Source organism: Rhipicephalus microplus, chromosome X (genome assembly GCF_043290135.1).
Source record: "Rhipicephalus microplus isolate Deutch F79 chromosome X, USDA_Rmic, whole genome shotgun sequence".
Taxonomy (NCBI): Eukaryota; Metazoa; Arthropoda; class Arachnida; order Ixodida; family Ixodidae; genus Rhipicephalus; species Rhipicephalus microplus.
In genome coordinates, this window is record NC_134710.1 from 272,813,727 (window position 1) to 272,840,623 (window position 26,897).

Genomic DNA, 26,897 nt, shown 5'->3' on the forward strand with positions numbered 1-26,897 from the left:
AATATTCTAGTAACGTCGGTATCAGCTACCGGCAAAGAGAAAGGAAGCGCACGTGCTGACGGCTTTTTTGAATCACCGGAGTATAGTGTACACGTTGCCACTGCCGCCGGACAAGACGGGAGCATTAGAAGTTTGCCGAGTAAGCTCCTAACTGCATGAAATACAATCAGGTGTAGGTTGTCCGCATACAAAGGACTTCCGCGCGGAAACGCACAGTCTGCTTTGTAGCATCACGTATGCCACAGGGTAGGTAACACTAGGCCGTCAAAATTTCCGAAACCCTTTACTCAAGCGTGCATCATCACCAGGCCATGTCTGATGGTTAAGGACGTTCGTCACTATGCTTGTTGATAGCGGACGAGAAAAGATTAACATCAACAATTGATGCGAACAAAAGAAGCTTTATACTGCACACTAGAGAAGGAAGTAGCAGGTGAAAATAAAACTATATATCCAACCTTACACGCCAAGCATCACGCCACCTGCACGAGAGTCAGACGTCTATTATGCGGAGAGCTCGCGGCTACGCTTACTCAGTGTCCAGCGCGTATAGTTCTCGGTTCGCAAGAAGAAACCGCTGCCTCACAGTTTGGGTCCCCGTCGTCCCGACATGATGCGTTCGTCGACGTGCGCGAGGGTAAAGGTGGCACGGCTGGAACGGCTGACGGCACACGGATGCGCTACCGTGTGCAGCGCCGTTGAATTGGCCGTCGCGGCCAACCCAGCAGTCAGGGTCGCAACTCCTGAGGTCCAGGATCAGGCCACGGCTCACGAGGACCACACCGGGTAGGCCTCGTCCACGAACCTGCTCCCGGCCACTGCACCCAGACAGGAGCCATTCAGCAGGCCCCGTCCTTGGACCTTGTACAGGCCGACGGACTCGACCTCGAACAGACACACCGGAGCTCGACCTGGCCGACATGTACGGGTCCCACGTCCGGCTCCGAAACGCTGCCAGGAACTCGTCCTCTCGAGCTGCGCACCGCTTTGTCTGCCTTCGTGGCCTCCGTACACACGCCCGCGTCTCGCCCGGCAGAACGTCTCGCTCGTCCCCGATGTGCGACGCTCTGGTGACACCGGCGCTTGATGGAATGGGTGCGACTACTGAGCAGTCAACCCGCATCGGAGACGCGATGCTCGGCGCAACCGTGACCATTAGCCAGGCCACGTTCATCGCTGTGTCGAACGGCTGACCGTGGAAACGCCTCACCGAGATCCGCGATGCCCTCGGCAAGGAAGAGAACAGCAGGCCAGGCCGCGCCCCAAGATGCAGTACTCGTGCCGGCAATGCCGCTCTAGCTGGTAGTTGGACGACAGTAGCGTGGACAGCCGCGTTCCCTGGCTGGAACCTGGATCGCCTGCGTCCGACGCTTCGGCCCGCTGTTTCCCGTCTGCCGCTCCTCCGGCTCGTCCCCAGCCACAAAGCTTACTGCCACGTAAGGGTCACACGTGGCCCAATCGTGGAACGCCACCTCTATGGGCCACCACTGGTCATCAGCTGATTAGCGCACAGTTGCCTCGTAATCGCACGTGCCTTGTCCCGCACCTTCGTCGTCGTCGTTTTTCTCGAATCCTCACACCATGGTTTTGGGACAACCCTTTCTTTACTTGAACAAGTATTTGTTGCATAAACAAGACTGATAAGTGAAGCAACGAACTGAACCAATTCTGTTGAACCAGATAATTCAATTTTTTTAATAAGCGGAAAAAAGAATTTGAGATGATTGAAAAATTGGAGCTTTGAAGGCTTATATTTATTTGTAGGTTCACAAAGATAACATAAAAATTAGCAGCTTGCTGAAAATATGAACAGTAACACCTAAGAGACGAAAGCTCACTGCTAAAAAATTCTGTTCAGTCTATAGCCATGTCGTCTATGTCGTAGTGAAACTGATCGTGAAAGTATCGTGGTCAACGAAATCACTCTCAAACACACCTCTGTCGACCATGACTATGTCCAGCCAGCCTGATACATGCTCATTCCTAGCACTCGATGACATGGTGCTGTCAGCGCTGCCGAAGAGTTCCGTTGGCGTGAATGTACAATCGATGTCAGCACCGTGCCCGGTCGTGTTGAGAAGTCTAAATCTGCACACACGTTGAAAGGGCCAGCGGAGCAGCTGACTTCTTTCGTCTTCACCTCGGCTGACCTTGAGGGAAACGCTAATATGCACTGATAAGATTCCATCAAGACAGATTTTAAGCTGGAATTGGTACCCAGGGGCCATAACAAAAGTCGGGCTATTGATGTAATGGATGCCGGCTCGGTACTTTGAATACGGTTCCAGTATCCAGTTGAATTCCGTGTGCTGATATTCTTCTGATGGTTGCACAGCAGAATTTACATAAAAGACGTCCTCACTGGCTTCTGAACACGGACGATAGTCAACACTAGTTGCTTCCGCGACAGAGGAAATGCAGTTTTTTATCTGCTCTAGTTCGCTCAAAAATTTTAGGAAGTACGCCTCGTTGTGTTCCTTGATTCGGTCCGCTGTTTTGGACGCAGCCTGAGTGGCGGCGGTTTCCACGAGTTGTCGGAAGCGGTCCGTATTGGAAGCGATGCGGTCCAGAAATTCCACACTCTTAGAATCTTCGGGGAACTCTGCAGACTTTCGCTCTTTTAATGCGACATCCGCACTCGGAACAACGACGGTACTATGTTGCTTGGATTTTTCGGCGTGACTCTTGTCGACGTGGCCCGAGAGCTCTCGCCGAAGCAGTGAAGCCGCGCAAAGAGAGCAAGTCACCGTGTCGAACTTGCAGCCACGAAAGTGAGCCGGCATGTCTTTTAGCGTACCCGTGAAGCGACACCCATTGTCGTTATTCCAGCACTTCACCAGTAAGCCGAGCACCAATTCTGGATCGGTGGTGGACTTCGGGAGTGCTTTTCGCGGTCGAAAGCACTTGCCGTCTACGGGGCATCGGAGGCTGGTAGTGGTGGGTCTTTTGACAATTTCCGTGAAGCAGACAACGCAAAAACTGTGTTTGCACCTGAGGGAGAAGTGCTCAAACGCCACGACTGAGCAAAGCGAACAGGCATGCATCCCTACCGGAAGGTCGGGGTTTACTGGCTGTACTGGGCGCCCTTCCAGAACGTCGTTGAAACCCTTGAAGAACAGGACGCTTGACCCCATAGCACGCGCCGTTGTTGAGCACCGGATGCGGCGGTTCTTGGAACGCTAGGCCAGGCCACTTGCAATAGAACAAAGTTGGAAGCCTTGCTTTTTCAGAGAGGCAAGCCTCCAGACATTCGTCACGAGAATGCGGTGGCGCTGCTGTGTGGCCTTTAAATCCTCGCGGTAGGCTTGCTTGATGATTGTGATACAGCTCTTACCGCTTTCGAGAAACCGGCATTAATACCGGCGTTCAATAAAGGGATAAAGATTACACTTGAGACGGAGCAAAAGTATTTCACTCTCATCGTTTCTGCTGCCATTCTCTTTATTTTCCTGCCACTTTTGTTCTGTGCACGTGCAAAATTTTTCGGACGTACCGACAATATGCAAAAAAGCAAGGCCAGTGAAGAACGCGCCGCATTGTCACAATGAAAGGTAGAGGAGCGGCTTTTCTAGGGCGTTTTCAAGCTCTTTGTGTAACCACTACAAGCAAACTTGTATTGTACACACTACGCCATTTTTAGTAACAACGTTATTGGTAGTCCGGAAGAGCTTTCGCCGACCAGGCCTAAGGTCTCCCGCGTGTAAATCCAAATGATGATGATGATGATGGACCTTCGGATTTGCTTGCACTCGCCCACAAAGGGGGATCGGCGAAGAACGGGGCGGCAGGATCATCAAGTGTGTTCAGTCAGGCATTCAGGTAGTCTCGTAGCCGTAAATAATAACAATAGGCTAACAGGGTAATCTCTTTGTTGCCCTTATGTACTCGCACACAGCAGAGAAAACCTCCCTGTGGCTCTAACCTAATGTAATCCCTCCAAAGGATAAAATTAGTTCCACGTTTATTTTTAAACCTAGCTTCTCAATTGGCTCGACCAGGTAACTTTTCCTTTGATAAGCATAACGTTTACAAGATAAAAAGAAATGATTTATTGATTCCGATTCCTTGCAAAAGAGACACAATGGAGATGCTGTTAGTCCAGCTTTATGTAGGTAGTAATTCAGATGCGGAATTCTGCATCGTAATCTCGTGATTGTAGTTTCTAACTGCCGAGATACACACCACTGTTTGTTCGAGCAATATCTTAGATGTACGATGTCTCTGACTTTATCCAATGATAATTTTTCTATTTCTTTGTGCGAACAAGCCTTTCTATCTTTGAGTGCTGTTACGTAGGCAAAATCAGGTAAAATAGGTAAGATTGGCCCGCTTAAAGATGCTTTGGCTAACGAGCCTGCCATCTCATTTGGATAAATCCCGCGGTGGCCGGGTATCCATAGCAAGTGAAACTTTTTCAGGTTTTCTGGTAATAAACTGCTAATCATACTCAATAATGTCAAGTTTTTTGCTGTATATAGTGCAGTGCATACTGAAAGAGAATCGGTAAGTATGACCGCTTCTGATTCGCTTGCAGGAAGTTTACTAAGCGCTAGAATTATAGCAAATAATTCAGCGATGAATATAGGCGTGTAATCTGGTAATCGAATTGAGAAAGACCAGTCGAGAGAAGTACAGAAGATGCCTATTCCAGCTTTGTCGTTCAATACGGATGCATCCGTCGCAATAATGTTGTTTATGGACAGATGAGTCAAGTAATCTTTTAACCGAATATTTAAAAAATGAAGGGGCAGTTGTTTTGCATTAGAGGGGAAAATATTGCCAAATTTAATTTCAAGTTTTGAATTAGGCGTCTTCGTTATGCAAATCTGATAAATATTTACATTGAGAAGCTCTAGCAATGCTTGGACGAACCTAAACTGAGGGGAGTGTAGTCTAGACCATTGTGTTCCAAAGAATGCGGTTGGTTCTTGAATAAAAACGTATAAAGCTTGTCGCAGAGGCGAATTGTATATTTTTAAGAAAGTTTGAACTGTAAGTATTCTAAACCGAGTTGACAAAAGTGGAAGGCGCGCTTCCACATACAAAACATTATTTGCCACAATATTTGGGAGTCCAAGACACAAACACAAAGCTTCTCTTTCTAATAATAATAATTGTCTCATCTTGTAAGCCGCGCTGCCTGAAACTAATACACACTCGAATTCCATAATAGGCCTTACATACATCTTGTAAATCATTATCAATGAACTCCTACGCAATCCTCTTTTTCTGTTTCCCAATTTGCGTAACCACCCCAAGGCACGTGACGCTTTCCAGCCAACCTCGTCTATATGGCTTTTCCAATTTAGCGTCCTATTATATACGATGCCTAGGTATTTCAGGAAATCGACCTGGGGAATGAGCTTGGTACGATACATCAGAGAAATGTTGACACGATTCTTAAAAGAGAATGGCAGAAGTGCGGTTTTTCTGACGTTCAATGACATATGGATATTGTCAAGCCATCCTTCTAGCATGTTCATGTAATTCTGTAATTACTGATTACATGAGTGCAGATCACTGTTTGTTGCGAAGAAAGCAATAGCATCTGCATATACGTAAATTTGGATATCCTGATGAATCAAAATATTTGTGTAGTAGGGAGCTTTCTTGTTCTTGTTCACATTATTTCGTGGCTCATACCCACTGTAGGAGAGGCATCCACTACGCCATTCTTCGTCATTTTTCAGAGAAGAGTTGTACCCGCTACACACTTGCGAGGAATTAGTATGTACATTTTGTTGTTGATGTTGTTGACGACGGCGAATAATTTTGCGTCAGGCTATTGTAATGGATTAGAACATTCTACAACTCCCTCGTTACGCAAATAGCATTGTGTAATGCCTGGTTGCGCCTTCGCTGTTTTATAACCCTCTATTACATATATTAACGCGCTCCCTTACCCAACATTCAACCTGCCTAGGTTCAGCTAAGTGGAGTTTCAAGCACCGGCGTAGCTCAGGGATCGAATACAGGGCTGCCAGGCAGGGAGCAAGTTGGGTGGTTGGTTGGTCCCAAGAGGAACGGATCAACACACCACGGGAGATCGGTCATGAATTGCCCGGCAGTGGGATTTTGAAAAAATAAAAAAAAAATAAAGAGGGAGGGAGACTGGGGGATGCCTTAAAAATTTTTAATCAACTACAACCTTCGATGTGCTAACACACTATTATGAATTGTTATAGAAAAAAAGAAATATAAAAAGTAAGAGTAGTAAAAATAAAAATTATATATTAAAAATATATGAAATAGGCTAATGACGAAAATAAGAAATGTACTTGTGAGATTAGCATGATAGCTGTTTTGATTCTTTGATATAGTTATTTTATTAGTTTTCTTCTTTCTCATTTCATGCGATAATGGTTACGACCACAGGCGGCGGTGGCGGCAGCGTTGACAAAAACGACCTTTCGCAGTAAACACAGAGGAGAGGGCGCAAGGCTTGCTTAGTGGTTTTTGTGATGTGAAACCGCGGGGAGTAAAAAGGCAATTATTTCCGCGCCCTAGTGGATAAGATAAGCGAACTTTATGAAGCAATATTTATGAAGAAGAAGGAAGCGCTAACCTTCCCAGAAGGTTTTATGACGGAACGAAAGCTGTACCACGCTTGCCCTCTAGTGAACATAATTTTTTGGTCTAGCGTAGCACCTTTTTCAGTGGTCTCGTAAGAAAGTGAAGCTACGTGATCCTGTTCGTAGGCGAAGACGGTAACTTCGCTTCCGTATTGGTTAGCGGTCACTCTTCACTTTTTCCACGAAAACAAAACTTGCAATGCGGTTTGCCGAATGCACTCATTTGCTTGCTCCACAAACGGGTTTGGCTGTGCAGCATTCTGTTGACCTGTGTCTACCATTAATTAGCACAAAAAAATAAACTGCGTTGCAGTCCCTGTTTGCTTTTTGAATCACAACAAGTTCGAGATAAACGTGCGACGACCAACGTGCACTTGGTTTTTCAATATTTGCGTAAAACGACAGGAGTTTCTCATTCCTTCTTTGCACTGTTGTGACTCTCGTTCCTGGGCTCCATGCGGACCACAAAAAGCATAACAGGGTTGCTTTCCCACGTCCGGAAACACCCCAGTGCTTTATTTTTTTTCAGAATGAGTATCAAGCAGCGGGAAGCAACAAATGGATTAGAAAGTGGCAACTTCTAGTGCACGTTAGCCAATAACATATCAGCAGGAATTTCTTCCAGATAGGCTTGTTTGGCGTGATGGTGGGTAGTGATTAGAAGAAAAAAAAGGCACCTAATTTCTGCAGCCCGGAGCACGGCGCAGTGCCTATGAGACGGCGAGGCCGACCGACAGCGAAGGTCGTGTCTAAGCGGTTGGAGTCGCTAATCCTTTGCTTCCCTTCCAGGGAAAGAGGGCAGCAAGAACTCAACGCCAACTTGTTCCGTGGAGGATCCCACTTCTCCCCTCTTCAGTGAAACTGACTGGAGGATTGCGTCAGGAAGTGCGATGACTATTCGGCGGTCGTGTGTTATTGCCTCATGCCACGGTGGGTGGCGTCATGTGATTGATTGGTATTTCAATGAAGGAAGAGGAGCCAGACAGGGCTTAAAATGATGCCGCAAAGTGCTGGACGCTGCCCTGAACCAAGTTTTAAGGGTACATCCACTACGCTCGTGGTTAGAGGATCTTCCAACCTATTATGCTCTAAATAGTTGCAAATAGTGCCAGTAAACCTGTTTTTTTGTATCTCATATCGTTTCGTCCACTCGAAGTTGCGCCAGGCCACTACAGGAGTCCGGGTCCGACGTGTTGCGTACCGCTGCCAGTGACGTGTTCAAGACGGGCGCGGTGGTGCCACAACTAAGCCTCGCGGATTGAGGCGGCTGTTTCTGGAAGCGGAAGAGTCGACGCTGTTTCTTTAAGCGGATGAGTCGACTTCTCATAACTGAGCAATCCTTCCCTTCGAGCTGAAGGGGAGTTGCGCTCCGTGTTGACGATTCACACCCCTTGATTCCCACTTTTACTGCGAGCCGCCCCTGCCTTTCATGAAATGGACCGAAGTGCCGAGGGAGAGGAGAATGGCGGGAACGAAGGTGGTGGCGTCGTAATTACGTGTTCCGTCATATTTTCAAACTCTGGCTCAAGTTACGTGGGGCACCCTGTATATGGATAACAGTATTTAAACGACCAATTGACGCTTGCAGGATCACTCATACGAAGAAAAAGAATAATAAAAAAATAAAAAAATTGGCCCCGTATCTTCATGTTACAATGAAAATGTCGTCGAAAGACGATAGTTTTGCGTCTGAAGAGAGTGAACAAAACGTTCATTTGATGTTATGCGCAAGAAAATAGGTGAATGGTACTCTGGAGGCGCTGCGTTAGAGTGCCTCGAGCGTGCAGCGGAGGCGAACGAGCGGATCAAGCCACGTCACATGCGAGGCATGAGCGCCATCTGGCTGTTATCTTGGAAAACGAAGCGTGCGTGTGGCGTGCGTGCCCATCTCGGAGGTGATAAGGTGTAGAACGCATGGCGACGTGTAGGTGCCACAGCCGTGTCATCGCTCGCTGGATTCCGTGCCGACCAGTTGTGCCCTTGCGATATCCGACGACAGCGCAGCTTTGGCCGACAGGATCGATCCTACGCCACCTCCCGACGCCGGTCCCCGACGACGACGACACCGTAGCTCTGGCCGACTGGATTAGCCCTACGAGATCTCCTGACGCCGACAAGAGCTCCCGCCAGTGGTGCCCCGTCCTCGGACTCCTGCGACTTTCTCCATCTTTCTTGTCTTCTCCTCACTTCCGTCGTTCGTAGTCCCTATGCGTCGCTCTCTCCTTCCTCTATCTCTATCACTTACCTTTTAATCCTATCCTTTTAATCCCTCCTTTCCCCCCATCCCTCGTGAGCTACTGTTGAGGTGTCCTTCCCCTGAGAGACAGTTACGGGGCTCACTTTTCTCTTCTTTTCATTTAAAAATCACGTCAACCCCCTCGTATTACCAAAGCGTTGGAAACACTTGCCTTTTGAGCATCGCCTTGCACTGCCAGCGCAGCGTGATAAACCGTATGGTCCTTAGAATTACTTGTGGGTGCCTTCTCTAGTTTAAATGCACACATACAAAACATTGACGTGTTGTTATGGCACCTCAGATATGCGCAATAATTGCTTTTTATGTGACAATCACACAAGTATGAACGCTGAACCTTGAGCAATATTGGTGGGTGCATCGGATGGACTCGGCCATTTGGGGTATCGGCCGGTCACTCCGGTGCTTTTTAAAGGGCCGTTAAGGGTGGACAAACAGATAAATGTACACACAGATAGACAAATTTTATGCGTTGAATGTTCCCAAGAAAGACTATCATCTTCAAAAGGAATAACGTCTCATAAACGGGACTTGCTGGAGAGCTCTGTTAGCCGCAGTCGCTCCGTGGAAACGTTCAGAGAAGCTTTCACGGAAGGCGGGTGCGACCTCCACAGCACAGCTGTCTCTCACGCAATAGAGAAAACGATGTATCAATACCACGGGTCGCTTTCCAGATAATTAACACAACGAGCAAGCAGTGCAATTTGTCAGTACAGAGCCATCTGCTTGCTTGCACGGCATATGTGTACTGCTGCCTACGTGAGCAGTCTGCTTTAAAGCTTCGCACTAGTTGCGCCGAACAGCGCATGCCACGTACAGCGCGTGCATGACGCCATAAAGTTTTCGGGCAACAAACGCGTAATAAAAAATTCTACGATGACGGTTCACTATAGTGACATAAACGACTTTATACTTTGTGTCATGACTTTCTGCTTGTGATAATCATCGCACTGTCGAATTTCAGGCACAAACGAGTCAGAGCGGCGAGCTTTTCCTCTGTATTTTAGCCGCTCAATTTCCTGCTACTTTGCGAATGTCTTTGAACTGCCTGAGCGTTTATTTATTCCTGGTCAACAATTCTTTTTTGTGTTGTTTGTTTCTGATCGGACACACAGCAGCGTGGTGCACGTGGCGACTGCTGTAACCCGGGGCCACGTACACCACGCTGCCATGTGTTGGATCTGTTGACGAGGAAGACGCGGGTTCGATTCCGGCTGCGGTAGTCGCGTTTCGATGCAGTGAAATGCAAGAGACCCGTGTACTGTGCAATGGGAGTGCGCGTCAAATAACTCGAGGCAGTCAAAATTATCCGGAGCCCTCCACTACGGCGTCCCTCATGGTCCATGCCGCTTTGGGACGTTAAACCCCGTGAAACCAAGCTTTGTGTACGTGCATATGTGCGTGCCAAAAGCGGATGTTCGCGAAGCACTTCTCCCATTAGTATCGCAGTGGCAGGAAGAGCGTGCCATGACATGCGCGATAACGTCCGGTCGCCCACACGACCCTGAACAGTAATGACGCACATGCAGCTGTACCGAGAGAGGTGCCGGTCCAGAGAGAACGTCAGTTTATGAAACACTCTGCATGACACGACGATGCATATGGAGGAGGGGTCTCAAAGTCGCCTCAGCTAGCGGGCCGCAGTAACGAAACTTGGTGCCGCAAGGGCCGGGACCGCGGGACGAAGGTTGAATGAGAGGAGGGTCTATTTTTGGACAATATGCCGCCTAACACAGCCATTTGAAAGAAGTCATTTTCGATGTCTCATATATGGATCATTACTGAAGGGTTCTTTACGTGCATATTCGTGAAATGTGTCCATATTGACCTCCAGACGGACCCAAATTTAGGCATGCATACGGCGCAGACAAAGACGATGGGACAAAGAACCGACGAGCATGAGTGCTCACTTGCCATGGATACTTATTACCAAAAAGAAAACATGCATGAATTACTTTGTGTATAGACGTATAGTATATGTATAGCACACTTATACTTCACACGTATGCATATCGAATACCAACAGATGTATGCATTAGATCCAAACTAGACCAATTAATACAAATCTGGATGCGATTCGGAAATTGCCAGATCTGAAGGCTGGTGCACAGCGGCCACTAGCAGCAGTCGCGCTACAATTCACGACTGGCGACCAAAAAGGGAGTGATGTTCACATCGGCAGAGACTACATGTGAGCGACCGGAGGTCGCAAAACCAGAGAGTCACGTCCGGATCTCGTTATCAGCGAGAACTCTGGGGATGGAATGCGGTGCCAATCAGCTCATCGCCGCCAGCATGAGTGAGCGGAGCGAACCGAGCGCGCTGCATTTATTATTTTCGTCCGTTCTCGCACAGTGTCGACAGGAGGGGTCAAGGAGTTCCATTCAAGCGAAGAACAAGAAATTGTCATGGCACTCAAGCACTATGCTATATGGTGTCAGCGCTGGCAGCACAGAAGCCTCAAAAAAAAAAGAAAAAAAAAGCCGGTGGTGGGTGTGACCGTCACTTCGCTCGCGAGAGTTGGGTGGCCATGCAAGCCTCCTATACCTATCGAGCGGCGCTGAGATGACCAGGACTATTTCCGAGAGTGGAACATATTCAGAAACGCTCTTTGAACTTGACTTGCCGCAGCCTCCAATGCAGCACAACCGCGTCTCCATGCGGTGTCTTTAAGCGGTGCCAAGGCATCAAGCTCAAACGGGTTCCAAACGCGCTGCATTGAAAGCGTTTGAAATTCAAGTTCAATACAAAAAACGATTCTGAATACGAGGGAAGATGGTGCACAATCTATTCTATCTTTACTTCGACGGTGTTTAGCTGCTTGCAAATGCCGCCACGTAAATTCGACATTTTGCTTGAGCTGCTGTGACCCGCCATCTCAAGCCAAGTACTCCGTGGTGGCTATTGTGGCACATGCCCAAAGGAACGCACTCATTTGTATCTGGCGGCAGGGAACCAGTGCAATAAAAATAAGAACAGTGAGCGTTCATATAAAGAAACTCTGTCGTCACTTTTGTTCATCACTGATTGGTTCCAGCAGCTTTGCGACTGCAGTCGCGCGACTGAAAAATCAGTCAGGAAAGGCTGGTGCACACCGGCGACTAGCAGGGGTCGCGCGACCATTTGCGACTGGTCGCAAACATTTGCGACTGGTCGCAAACAGTCGCGAATGGTCGCACACGGTCGCAAAGTGACTGCTTTGGTTAGTCGCTTCCTTACTGATTTTTCTGTCGCGCGACTGCAGCCACAAAGTGTCAAACCAATCAGCAATGCTCAATTTTTGTTTTTTTTATTGCGACGATGTTGTGCCGCCAGATATAAACGAGCGCGTTCCTCTGTGTCTGTGGCACCATGGCGACCACGGAATATTTGGCTTGGAGATGGCGGGGCGCAGCAGCTCAAGCAAACTGTCCAATTTACGTGGCGGCATCAGCAAGAAGCTAAACACCATCAAAGTAAAGAGAAAGAAAAATGTGCAGTATCTTTCCCCTGTATTCAGAATCGTTTTTTGTCTTGAACTTGACTTGTTACCGCCTTCAATTCAGGGTGTTTGAGACGCGTTTGTGCATGCCGCATTGGAGGCTGTGGCAAGTCCAGGTAAATTCAAGAGCATTTCTGAATGCGTACGACTCTCGCAAATACTCCTTGTCGTCTCAGCGCAGCTCGAGATGTAGGTGGCTTGCATGGCCGGCCAACTCCCGCGATCAAAGGGACGGTCACACCCACCACCGACATTTCAACGATAGTCTTTCTCTCTTGGGGACTTTCAACACAAGAATTTTGGTCTGTCGGTACATTGCACTGTTTGTCCACACTTACCGGTACCACGTACTCTGAACGGCACCAGTTGATACGCTAAACGGCCGACCCCATCCGCAGCGCCCACCAATGTTGCTCAAGATTCAGCGTTCATACTTGTGCGATTTTCAATTAAAAAGCAATTATTGCGAATATCTGAGGCAGCATAACAACACGTATATATTCTGTATTGGCGTCGTTTACTAGAAAAGGCATACATAAGTAATTCTAAGGACCGTAGCGTTTATTACGTTGCGCTGACCATGCAATGCTTGCACGAAAAGGCGAGTGTTTCTAACGCTTTGCTGAGACGACACGGTGGCGGCACCTACCCGTCGCCTTGCGTTCTACATTTTATAACCTCTGAGACGGGCGCGCATGCCTGTCTGAGAGCTGCGCGTTTCGTTTTCTAAAAAAAAAAAATTGGCCCCGTATTTGCATGTTTTCTGCAAATGTCGTCGAAAGACGATACGTGTGGAGAGATGAACAAAAGATTTATTTGATGTTCTGCGCAAGAATATTGGTGAATGGTATTCTGGAGGCGTGCCGTTGGAGACACTAACTCGTTGATTCTGAGAAATCCCGAGTTAAACTCGTGACTGTAAAGGTGCCTGTGTTACGGTGAAGCGTTCGATGTGGTGGACTTTAGGCAGCAGCTTCTTTGCATATAAAATAATTTGGTCACATTGTATTACTTGCGCAAGGTTGAAGCCATCGAAGAGCTTGTGTAACTTATAACTTCTTCCAGCTTTTTAAGTTGGTCGCCTACTCATCTGCTTCACTGAATTCAAAGTGAAGACTGAATCAGTTCTGTCTTAATCTTGATTATACGAATTGACTCAGGCCTGATGCCCAAATCACTGAACTGTTTGTCTCCATGGATAAGGTATCAGTTAAAATGCATTATCTTGGGCGCCATCAGCAAGGTCTTGGTCAGTGTGGAGCCCTCGAACTTAATACTGATCAGCACAATCATAATTATCATTCTAATGGTAAGGGATGATTAGCATGATTTTACTTAGCGTGCCCATAATTTACGTTTCGTGAATTAGCCCGGTATAGTTATCTCATCAAATAGCGTGCAATAGCTAGCATTGTTATAGTTTTACACGGCCACATTGCCACGTTCTTCCTAAGATGCGGTATCATCACCTCAGCCTACGGGGACTTGGTGTGATTAGCTTGGTCATAGCATGTCCTGACATATCCAATTATACTGCTCAGCCAAATAGCTAAGTATCTGGGTGCACGCGCTCGGGAGCTAGAAGACGACGAAGATGACAAAGAAGACGCACACCAGCCAAGCAGCGCTTAAATGTGCAGGCCAAGCAATATGATTAACACGTGGCCTCGGATTTAGGTGCAGTCGTGATGTCATACACTCGGCTTGAACTAATCTCAGAGGTCACCTTGCTGAATATTCTAAAACAAACTTAGTGCAATCAATAAAAAAATTCCGCCATATCCACGAAGTGAATGATGATGAGTGGGCGAAGCTCCGGAGGTAAACCTGGTAAACCATGAATCCTCTGTACATTTTGCCCACTCGATTTTATTACATCGCTCCCCCTAGCGTACGTCGCCGCACTAAATCGAACGATTGCCTTCAACCAATGACACGCGCCATATGTGACATCATTCCTATTTTATAAGATCTCGCGTCTTTCATCAACTACAAGTACCGCTTTCTAGTTTATAACATCTTGCATCTTTTCATCATCAGCTACAAGTACCACCATCTAGTAAACACTACAAGAACTAAACGAGAGGTGGCTACATACAGTAGACGGTACCGCCATCTAGTGAACACTGCAAGAACTAAACTAGAGGTGGCTACATACAGGGGACGGTACCGCCATCTAGTGAACACTGCAAGAACTGAACTAGAGGTGGCTACATACAGGCTACAGGGGACGCACAGCCAACGCCCTAAGGAGCTTCGCCCCTAAAACTTCAAAATAAAGTTCAAAACCCTGCGTCTCTAACAAAATGTCACCACTGCACACTTGTGCTTAAAGGAACGACAAACAAATTAAATAAAATGCCTCTGGTTTGAAAGCACCGCCCAACTTTATCGACCGTTCTTGCTGCGATGTCTGATACCATCGTAACCAATGAAACGCAGCGCGCTGAGGAGTGGATTGTATTTTTCCATACTCTTGGCGCATTCAAAAGTGGGTGTCGCCAGAGCTCGGGAAGATTATGAGTTTCACGAAACTCGGACGAAACTCAGCCGATCTTGCATAGCATCCCCGCTACGCGCACCTTTAAGGTAGTATATGCACTGATGCCGTGGCTTATGACGATGAAGAACTATGGCTAAGCCCTCTAGCATATTACTAATGCTAGAGACGTTCGCTGAGCGAGAATTGCAGGATACTCCAGATTACGGAAACGAAAAATGAACTAAAATAGATATAACAGAAAGAATGAACGAATAATAATGCGAAAAACGAGTCGAAAAATAGTTTGAAGGAATAGAAACATCAAATTTATAAAAAAACACCTCTGATTTCAAACACAAATGCGAAACACAACGAACGAAGAGAAAACACTGATATGAAAGTGTTCAAGAGCAGCGTCAGTCTTTTATTCAAGAATATATCGTATAAATAAAATGCCAAAAGCACCTTTGCCCATTCGTGAGAAAGTGACAGGGATTTTCTGCAAAGCCTTGATCAAGGCTCTCTCCCCAATGACTGTGTGGGGCATCCATCTTTTTATGTAGGCTCCACATTTACTGCATATTCGCCTCTCGGAGCACATACACGCTAGCGTATAGCTTCACCGCTGCCACCTCGCGCAAGTCAGCTGAAGCAGAAACTGAACGCGGTTGCCTCCGAGACCGGCGATTCTTCACCGCCATGCGCGTGCTCGGACGCTGTCTTTCACGTCATTGTTTGAGCTTGTGGAAAACCATTTATCGTTCAACAATGACGGGAACAAGTCTGTCAGAGCAATATAAAGAACGTGGCAATAGATTTTAAGCCTGTAATTTTTTCTGTGTTGACTGCATGGCAACCATCTTTTTCTGTGTGTCAACAACACAGCACAATGAAGCTGAAATTCTTTTTGAGGCAGCTTAGCTGGCCGTGCGATTGATGGTGGGCGACAACATATACTTTTCACTAGCTCTGTGAATAACAACGGAGTAGGGCGCAAACAAAGCCACGGTAATATGTTTTCGTATGCACTCATTTTCCGCTTCTGCGTATAAAGATATCTTTAAATTAGGGGTTGGGTCAATCACTGACGCAGCACTGAATAATTTATAATAAACGAAGGATTAGCTGGAGCAAATGTTGGCTGAAAACCAAGTGATAATGCAGAAAAAACTGAGTGAAAATAAGCTGCAAGATAAGTCTTTGATTTGTCGTCAAACTAGTTAGTAGGAAATTACGTTGCCTGTACACGGACGCAGTTTAGAAATTTGAATGTTCTCCTATTAAACACTTTTTGCGATCTTTTTGCAAGCGGGCAAAGCGACGCCCACACAAAGCTCGGCGACGAAGAAATATGCGGTTATAAAACGCGTGCAGGTGTATACGCTCAGTGAAGAAATCTGATTGTTTTCTTGTAGGGGCGGGGCTCCGTCATCCCGCTGGGGACGGAAACGGAGGATTGGTCTACGTCGTCGTCACCCCGTTTTAGTGAAAATTAAATCCTTTCCCCTGACAAAAAGTGGTGCCTGACGCTGAGGTGATGGAGCGTTTGACGGCTGCGTGAACGAGGCATGAAGGCCAAACCCCACAAACGCGAAAATACATGAGAAGGCGACGAAACAGGGCGTTCGCGCGCCGTGTTGCGTCGTAGTTTTTGCGCGATCGCTCGGTTCTGCAGATTTGGAAACCGTCGCCCATCGCCCAGAAGTGCTGCGCTAAATGCACCGGGAAAGGATGTACGTGACTGCCGTACTGCCGAATCTCTACAGGTGCCGCAAAAATATACCACCTGCTCTCATACTCCTCTCCATCCGAGTCACGTGTGCGCAACGAATAGACAACGTGATGTTTATGGACGTTCATGTAGAAGAAGTGCTGCAAGCTGATAATAAACCCATGCTGTTCCATTATTCAATAATACATTTTATTTTTACATTGCATATTGCCAAATACGCATAATTTTCGGTACAAGTAGAATACCGAAGCCGTCACGTGATTTGCCTGTGAAGGCGGCTGTTCGAGCGATGGCTATCTGCGTCGCGTTGCTCGTCGCGAGCATTTTCGCGGTTATGAGGTTTGCCCCAACACTGACATGCGAGTTCGCTTCATCCCATTTTTCCATTGGTGCTGTAATATTATTTGATATGTGGGGTTTACCATGCCAAAGCCACGACGCCGTAGTGGAGGGCTCCGGAAATTACGACCACCTGGGGTTCTTCAACGTGCGCCCAAATCTGAGCACACGGGCCTACAACATTTCCGCCTCCATCGGAAATGCAGCCATCGCAACCGAGATTTGAACCCGCGACCTGCGGGTCAGCAGCCGAGTACCTTAGCCACTAGACCCCCGCGGCGGGGCATGCTGCAATTCACAACGACGTTGTTAACCGTACGAGGGATTTACCCTTTTCCCCCTCAATCGCCAACCTGAGTAAAACACAAGGATGTTAAATATGAGGGGCTGGAAAGTGTTGCGAGCTATTGTGAAAAACAGAGAAGTAGCAACAAACGAAACTGCACAAGAATTTGCAATACATTAGGCTTTTTTTTTTATTGACAAGACATACAATCGGATGTAGCTTGTCCGCACAGACATGAATTATTCTTCCTGTAAGAAGTTTGAAAAGCGCCCCAAAATTTCAGTCTGCTTTTTAGCACAAGGCCAGTGTACAGCCCATGTTAATATCGGGCCTTCTAAATTCCCGAAACCCTCCACACAGCGTCCGTCATCATCAAATCGCGGTTTCGGGACAACCTCTCCTTCACTTGCACAACTTGGCTTTGTGGCATAGGCGATGCTGATAAGTGAGGGTACGAACAGAACTAGTTCTACTGAAGGGGATTATCCGATCATTTATTAAGCGAAAGAAGAAGAGATGACTGATAAAATGAAGCTTTGAAGGCTTATATTTATTTGTAGGCTCACAAAGCTAAGATAAAAATCAGCAACTTGCTGAAAGCATAAATAATGACGCAATATGAGGCAAAAGCTGACTGGTAAAAAAAAATTCAGTCTATCTGAGACATCGTCGTGAAACTAATGGTGAAGGCATCCCGCTCAACATAATCACGCTCAAACACAGTTCTGTCAACTTTGGCAATGTCCAGCCAAGCAGATACATGCTGATCGCTTTCACTCGATGACGAGGTGCCGTCAGTGCTACGGAATAGTTCCGTAGGCGTGAATGCACTAGCGATGTCACCGCTGTTCCCGGTTCTGTCGAGAAGCCTAAATTTGCACACTCGCCGAAAGGGCCAGCACAGGAGCCGACTGCGTTCGTCTTCACCTCGGCTGACCTTGACAGAAGCGCTGATTTGCACCGAAGCGATACCGTCGAGACAGATTTTAAGCTGCACGTTGTACCCAGGGGCCATGACAAAAAGCGGACTATCGATGTAGTGTATGCCGACTTTGAACTTTGAATAAGGTTCCAGCACCCAGTTGTATTCCATGTGCTGAATTTCTTCCGATGGCCGCACGACAGATATGTGATGGAAGACATCCTCATTGGCTACTGAACGCGGACGAAAGTCAACATGGAGCACTTCCGCGACAGAAGAAATGCAGTCCCTTATAAGCTCGAGTTCGCTCAAGAATTTCAGGAAATACGCCTCGTTGTGTTCCTTGATTTGGTCCACTGTTTTGGACGCAGCTTGAGTGACGGCGGTTTCCGCGAAATGCTGGAAGCGGTCCATATCGGAAGAGAAGCGCTCCAGTAATTCCACATTCTTCGAGTCTTCGGGGAACTCAGCAGAATTTCGCTGTTTTAAAGCGAGATCCGCACTCGAAACAACGGCGGCACTATGTTGCTTGGATCTTTTGGCGTGACTCTTCTCGACGTGGCCCGCGAGCTCTCGCCGAAGCAGTGAGGCCGCGCAAAGAGAGCAAGTCACCGTGTGGAACTTGCAGCCGCGAAAGTGAGCCGGCATGTCCTTGAGCGTACCCGTGTAGCCACACCCGTTGTCGTTATTCCAGCACCGCACCAGTAAGCCGCGCACCAATTCTGGATTGGTGGTGGACTTCGGGAGTGCTTTTCGCGGTCGGAAGCACTTGCCGTCAACGGGGCATCGGAGGCTGGTAGTAGTGGGTCTTTTGACGATCCCTACGAAGCAAGCAACGCAGTAGGTGTGGTTGCAGCTGAGGGAAAAGTGCTCAGACGGCACGACTGAGCAGAGCGAACAGGCTAACATGCCTACCGGAAGGTGTTCGCCCACTAGCTGCACAGGCAAGCCTTCGAATACATCGTTGAAGCCCTTGAAATGCAGTATGTTCGGCGTCGTCGCGCTCGCCATTGCTGAGCACAGGATGTGCTGACGCTTGCACTGGCAGTCCGCAATGGAAGCAAGCTGTAATCGTGGCTTTTTGAAAGACGAATTGCACCGGACGTACGTCGAGAAAATGCGGTGGCGCTGTCGTTGGGCGTTTAGTTTTACGTGGTAGGCTCGCTTGATCCTTGTGATATGCCTCTTACGCACTTCGTGAGATTGGCCATGAAACCGGCGATTAATATAGAGATAAAGATTAGGCTTGAGATGCAGCGAAATGCTTTCGCTCTTCTCGTTCCTGCCATGATTTTCTGCTCCTTTCGCTGTCTGCACGTGCACAATTTTTTTGTATGGTCTGAAGTTAAAAGTATATTATTTATTTACCCTCGGACGTGCCGACAATGACCAAAAACAGAGAAAATGTTGCAAGGCTTGCTGAGTGAAATTGAGGTGTGAAACCTCAGAGACGAACAAGGGGAAAATTTTCCGCTTCGCAGTGGACGAGAGGTGACAACTCTTTTCTTCCGTTTGTACGAAGGACGAAGTGCTAACCCTACTAGAATGTTGTAGGCTGGAACGAAAGCTCTGCCGTGGGTCCTTCTAGGGAACATAACTTTTTGGTCTACCGTAGTGCCCCGCCGTGGTGATCTAGTGACTAAGGTACTCGGCTGCTGACCCGCAGGTCGCGGGATGGAATCCCGGCTGCATTTCCGATGGAGGCGGAAATGTTGCAGGCCCGTGTGCTCAGATTTGGGTGTACGTTAAAGAACCCCAGGTGGTCGAAATTTCCGTAGCCCTCCACTACAGCGTCGCTCATAATCATATGGCGGTTTTGGGATGTTAAACCCCGCATATCAATCAATTGGTTTAGCGTAGTACATTTTTCAAGGGTCTTGCAACGGCCTGCATGATCACACGCACCCATGGCAGCGCAGGGTTTTCTGACGCACCGTCATGCCCTCTCCCGATAGAGAGAGAGTGCTCGTGACAACAAGAAGCTGCTCGCCCACTCTCTCGATAGGGAGAGGGCGTGGCGGCGTCGCGTCAGAAAGCCCCGCGCTTTGATCAGGCCTTAAGATACTGAAGCTACTGAACTGCTGCTCAAGTTGACGCGCAGACGGCAATTTCGCTTCGAGATCGGTTAGTGATCGCTCTGTCTGCTCCTCAGATGTTTTCGCTAAACAGCATTGTCAATTAACATCTTTCATAAGCAGAGTGGAAATTTGGGCGCACGTTAAAGAACCCCAGGTGGTCGAAATTTCCGGAGTCCTCCACTACGGCGTCTCCATTATACATATGGTGGTTTTGGGACTTTAAACACAACGTATCAATTACACAGGGCGCAAAAAATAACACTGCAGTTATAATTTGAATTACAAGTTTGGGGCATCTGGGTGACAATCAACGAGCGCTTCACTTTTCAATGTCTACCTAAAACAAAGAATTTTCATCCCTTCTTAATACCATGACCTTTAGTTACGCTGTTGCGCATTATTTTTTAGTGTTCAGAGAGGTATTTCACTTAGCTGTTTTCCACCTTTGTGGTGTAATAAAACACATTTGACAAAGCAGACATGGGAGCAAATGCATAGTGAATCGCAAAAGCTTACAGACTTTGCAAGCGTGGGCAAAACTGCTTGTTCACGCCACATTGTGGTGCGCCATCTGCCGCTGAGCGAAACTCTGGTATACGTTAATTTATTGCGACCGCGCAGCACTTTGTCAGCTTATTGTTTTCACGCTAAGCGCTTACCTGCGATATAAGCGCCTTACTTCTACTTTAATAGCAGAATCACGGCGTTCCTCGAATGATGTCTTGCTGAGCAATCTAACGACATGACCTGAGAAAACTGCCGATAACGGCTATACCTATAGAGTGATTGCCATACTTAAACACGTGGCTACGGCTGCTGAAGAGCACGTGGCGTTAAAGAGTGAAATGTTTTATTTGTGTGCAGTGAGAAAATAGCCGGGCTGTCGATTTAGAGACCGATGCCTCTTAGGCATAGCACTGCTGTGAATCGCCGGTAACGTATACCGGAAATGTCGACAATAAGCTCTTGGCCGCGCGTCCGCGTGGTCCGTGGACTTATGTAGTTGACATTACTATGACTGCAACATCTGTTCGAATCAGTTCATTGAAAAGGTGTAAAGGTGTGCGCCAAGTTGACCGAGACATGCCTGTTGTGGCCGGTTGTTCCGACTCTTGCATGGAAGAGTGGCTCCTGATCGATGAAGATAAAAGAAATAAATTATTCATGGTTCGTTCCACGGAGCAAGCAAGACAGGAGGGGAAACTCCGGGCCATCGCCAGCGCGCGCCGCGATAATGTCACCCTGGGAGAGGAGGTTGGCAAACGTGCGCGCAGTGATCCTTGCGGCGACGCACAGAACTATTCATTTACCGCCGTGGAAGGAGAGCGCGCGCGCCCGCAGTCTCCGACGGCATTCGAGTGTCGTCTGCTACATCTGCCACTCGCTGATTCCACAGCTACTGGATGCACCTATGAAAGTTTTTCGCCAGCGTGGTTTGCCTAAAGAAAATGAAGTAGAGCATCTTAGGGCCAGCATCTTTATTTATTTTTGTTGGATGAAATGATTTTCGAAACACGAAGGGGAAAAAAGTGGTACATAGGCGTGTGCCTAAAATCATTCATAGTGGAGCTTGAGGATAGATTTTGCACATTATTCAACATAACAGCGTCATACAGAACTTCTGCGCGCGAAAGACAGACATTAATGAAGCACGTTCGAGCAGACGGCAGTTTATTCAACAGAACAACAGAGACTGCCTCGAGCTGTGAATCAATGATGCGTAATAAAAGAAGTTAGATCTTTCAACGCTTCGTCTCAACAAGAACAGCTGGAAGAATAGGTAAGGTCTATATTTATACACCAGTCCTAAACGAGTTACAGAGTGCATGGTGACATGTAAGGGACTGAGTGGGTAAAAAGGCAGATTAATGCCTCACAGGGGGCCGTCACTCATCCCAGTCAATAAGGCACACAAGGGGGAGTCATCTACATAAGTTTAAATACTTTAAAACAAACAAGTAGCGACAGTTTCACACTTTTCGTAAGAGTTCAAAAACATCGTTAGCAAAACACTGATACTTCGAGACCTGTCCGTAAGACCTAATTTGTAGCGTAATATTTTTCTTCAGACAATAAAACAAGGAATGTGTAGAAATACCAAGACTTTTAAATAAAGACATGAATTATAACTATATTAAAATGCAACAGTTATTTATACTCATCAATTTTAGTAAAAAGGGGCAAACAAAAAGAAATCCTCTGTGATTTCATAGAGAGAGGAAAGTTATTCTTGAAGCATTGCTAGATATGCGTGTATTTTCTTTTTAAACGCAATTACTAAGCAGCTCTCTTTCATTGTGGTGGTAATTGCGTGTTGTGCGTTCAACATTTCAGGGATCATATGCTGTAGTCTTTGTGTACCGTAGTTCGTTCGTATTGTTTCGCTGCCCTATGTTATGCGTCTGAAGTTGTACGTATCAATTCTTCGAGAATATGTATCATGAAGTGCGACAGCGTTAGATTTCAATTTTTCATACACGTTCACTGATATATTTTTTTGCTTAGGATAGTCTGAAACGTTAATATGTTGTGTTGGTGAAAGCGTGCGGAAGAATGCGTTCTAGAATGAACCCGTTCAATTATTCGTACTATTCTTTTCTGTAGTCTGTGAATGCATTGTATGTTTGTATTAGTGGTATTACTGGATAATGAATACGTGAATAATACATACATAATAATGAATATGTGAATATACTAAAGAATAACACAGTTGGTTTGTTACCGAAATAGGTAAAAAACATCTAATTTTTTTTATCACACCAATCTAGAGTGAAAGACTAGTGCCAATTTTTTTCATGTGAAATGTCTTGTTGAATGTTTCATGAAAAATAATACCACGAAGCTTTTGACATGTGACCCGTTCAACCAAATCTCGGAATTTTGCTTTAATGCCATATGGTATAGATTTATTTTCCGCTGAAAAATAACATAATTTGGTTTTTTGTTTTGTTCAAGCTTATTTGTTATTAACCAAACTGAAAGGTGCTTGAGCCACCCGTTCACTTGTTCTTCAAAGCTGTCAATATATTTGCCAGAGAAAAAAAACTAACGTTTGTGTCGTCGGCGTATAAGACCATGTCTGGAGTTTGTGGTATATTTACATTATCATTTGCATATAAAAGGAACAGGAATGGGCCTGATATATTTTCGACACCGCGTGCTGCGTGTCACAATACTGCAATAGATTTGATAGATAAAAACCGAATAATTTAGGTGAAATACCTCTTATGACGTATTGATTTCGTTTCAATAGAATAATTTCATGTTTGATTGATTCAAAAGCCTTTTTGAATTCCAGGAATATTCTGAGCACGTAAGATTTCTTTTTGAAACTTTCAATTATTTTGTCGATGATAGACAGCAAAGCTTGCTCTGTACCTTTTTTTTCTTCTGAAAGCAATATTGTTGTCTTGTTATTATATTTTCTTGGCTACAAAGGGTTGATAATTTGACGTAAAAGACTCGTTCTATAACTTTTGAAAAAAATAGGTAAAACAGATATGGGGCCTATAATTATTTAGATTGTTTTCATTACCACTTTTGTAAATGATTGAGACCCTGTCTATTTTTAGCTTAGCAGGAAATATGCCGGTGCTTAAAATGAAATTGCATATATGTGAGAACAGCCTACTAATATACTGAAAGATTGCTTTTTTGGGCCTGCTTTAATACCGTCAACACCTGCCGCCGAATTATTAGATAGATTTATAATGATAGAATGTATTTAGGATTCATCAGTGGGGGCAAAAAAAAACAGATTTTGTAACACTTTTCGTAATATATGATTCGCAGCCTGTTTCGGCACTAGCGGAGATTTCGCAAGCCCCAGACATCAAAAAAGGTTGTTGAACATGTCAGCGAATAATTTGGCAGAGCAATATTTGCCCTCTATCAAAAGCTTGGTGAAAGTTTTCTTATTTGATGAAGATAAAATATCTTTCATAGTATTCGAGACTTCCTTCGGGCTATTCATAATGACTGAAAACTTATATTCGCAGTACTTGATGCGTGCCCGCTTTATATCATAGCCTTATTTATTTCTAAACTGCCTAAACTGACGCAAGTAGTCGATTTTCTTTGATATAATAAATTTGCTAAAAAGTTTATCCCTTTCTTTCATTCTCTTAAGAAGTGATGCATCTAACTATGGCTTTCTGGCTTTTTTGTGTCTTTGGAGCAATACGAGAAGAAAGGCCTGCTGTCACACAGGTCCCGTTAATTCGGGAGGCAATCGCCGGGCTAATTCCAAGGGCCGAAGTATCGGCCCCCCGAACCGCACCACGAAAGCGTGGACAATTTAGAAGTGGTCCTTTTTGGCGCGCCAGCGTACGCCGGCTGTGGCCCAAAGAACAAGTCAGAGCCGAGAGTTGATAAACAAACAAAATTATATTCTCAATAATGGCAGATCAAAAACAATACACAAAAATGCACACTCCACAATAGTTGCATACAATATGTCACCAATCAAACAACGTACTACACAGTACAATCAGCCACACTCGAAACAACGGACACAGACAACAATACACACTAAAATGCAGTCGCAAGCATTGAACAACCAAGACACTTAAAGACTAAAGAGATAGAAAACCTATTCAGTCTAAAGTTCTTGGAAAAAAAGTCGGGAGGATACTCTTCCGAGAATCACTCACTCAAAGTCCAGGGTTGTTGTCGTTCCGCTGCCCCTGAAGTTTCTCTTCCAGGAAACCTCGCCGAAGTTTCTCTTCCAGGAAACCTCGCGTCTTCAATTGGCCTCTCTCCAAGCTTCAAACTTCTTCGCCGGAAACACGTCGGCTTCACGCACGCAGCTGTTGCCACGCGTCTTCGCTCGATAGCGGTAAACACACACTCTTACCTGTAGCTCGAGTCGTCACCCCTCAGGTGGAAATCATCTTTTTCTCCTGCTTTGTCTCCACGGACAAAACCTTCGCCGACTACACGGCGGAATCCCTATGCGCTCCGGCGCTAACTTCCGTCTTCTCTTGCTCTCTCGTCTCGGCTGCTCGAATAAATACCTTCCGCGCGAGATTACAGAAGGTTCTCGTCATTTCGTCGGCGCGATACGCAGCGAAGGCTGGGGAGAGGGCGAGACGGTTGGGATGCCCTTCGCGGCGGATGACGCAACTCGGTATGACCACGCCCCTTTCCTTCTAGAAAAATCGAGTGCTTGCTCGGCCGCCGTTGTGGGGTGAGGAGGTTCGTCGGCGAAGCCACGCTTCCGCGGGGAGAGGGAGCGTGCCCGGGGAGCTTGTTTTCTTTTTTCGTTTTCTTTTATCGTTGACCTCGCGGCGTCACTCCGGCGTTTCGTCGCGAGGAGTTGGCGGCGCGCTCTTTTTGAGCGCTCGTTCTGTGACACCTGCTCAAATAGTTCTCTTATTTTCGAAATAAATGTGTAATAAGCAAGTACGGGTTCATTGATTCGTAATATTTCACTTAGATCTGCCACAATAACTAATCTTTGAAAAGTTTGAATTCTTTTTTTCAGTAGAAATTTTTCTGTATAAGGAGTGCTGATTTTCTTTCGCGCCGTTTTAAGTAAGTTTATGAATGCAAAGATCGGAAAGTCGTAACTGATACCAGGTATAAAAACACCATCACATAATTCATTTTTAAAGTTGGTGAAACACAAATCAAGAAGGGTTTCAGACACTTCTGTCACCCGTGTAGGCATGTGAATTTTCTTCTCATAGCCGAAACAGAGCAGAGTGTCAAGAGGTTTTGCTCATTAACAGAGGAGGATAACATCTCTACGTTGAAATGCTCAGTTCTCCCAAAGTGAAGCGAGTGATGGGACTGGCATTGAAAAATGTCAATATAATTTAAGGTTTGTGAGTGGTATCGTACTCCACGGGTTGATACATAGTTTGGAATTTTTATCACTAGGCACGCCACATATACGGTGGCAATTTTTTGGCGAAATTTGAAAAAAAAAGAATGGCGACATTTGGCGACATTCCGCAAGTCTTTTGGCAAATATTTCACTCGAAAGTCAGTGGCTACTCTGGATTGTGGTGCTTTCCAGTGAAAGGTAGACAAAAGTTTTCGACACTACAAACAATATACATCACTGAGTGCCTGGCGTTTTTTTTCTTCCTCTAACAGGCACATCATTCAGAGCGAATTTGTTAAATGCGTCTTTTGTTCTCTCGGGCATACTTCGTACAAACAGCAGGCGGATCTCGCAAAACCGCTTTTATATATTGCGGCCTGAGGAGCTATAATAGAACGAAAGTTCTTTGCACCGAAAGTGTTGTAATTGAAAAAAAAAGAAGAAGAGGAAAGAACGACGTGCCAGGGAGCTACGGACATGACGAAACTGTGGACGCACCGGGTTCGTCGAACCATGCAGATAAATGCTGGCGGTGTCTGCGTACTGCACGTTACGAACAAACGTGCTTTTGGACCGGGGGAAACATGCGACAGGCAAGAAACAGTTTTGTCGCAACAGCTGATCGTATTTGTAACTGAATACCCTGCCGTGCATGTTCTCGCATTACCACGAGGTCGAGCGGAGTTGCGATGTGGCGGTGAACTGTTCACTGTGTCAGCTGCCCGTGTGAAGCCAGGCAGTACATTATATGAGCAACGTATACAGCTCTCGTGAGGTTCACATACGCTGCTCATCTATCTGGGTAAATAGAGATGATAAGAACTTCCGAGTCTGCACACACACACTCGGCAAAACGACCAGTCGACGCTGGCGCTTCGTGTATGAACAGGCGCTACAAAAGTAAAACGGAGCACGCGAGCT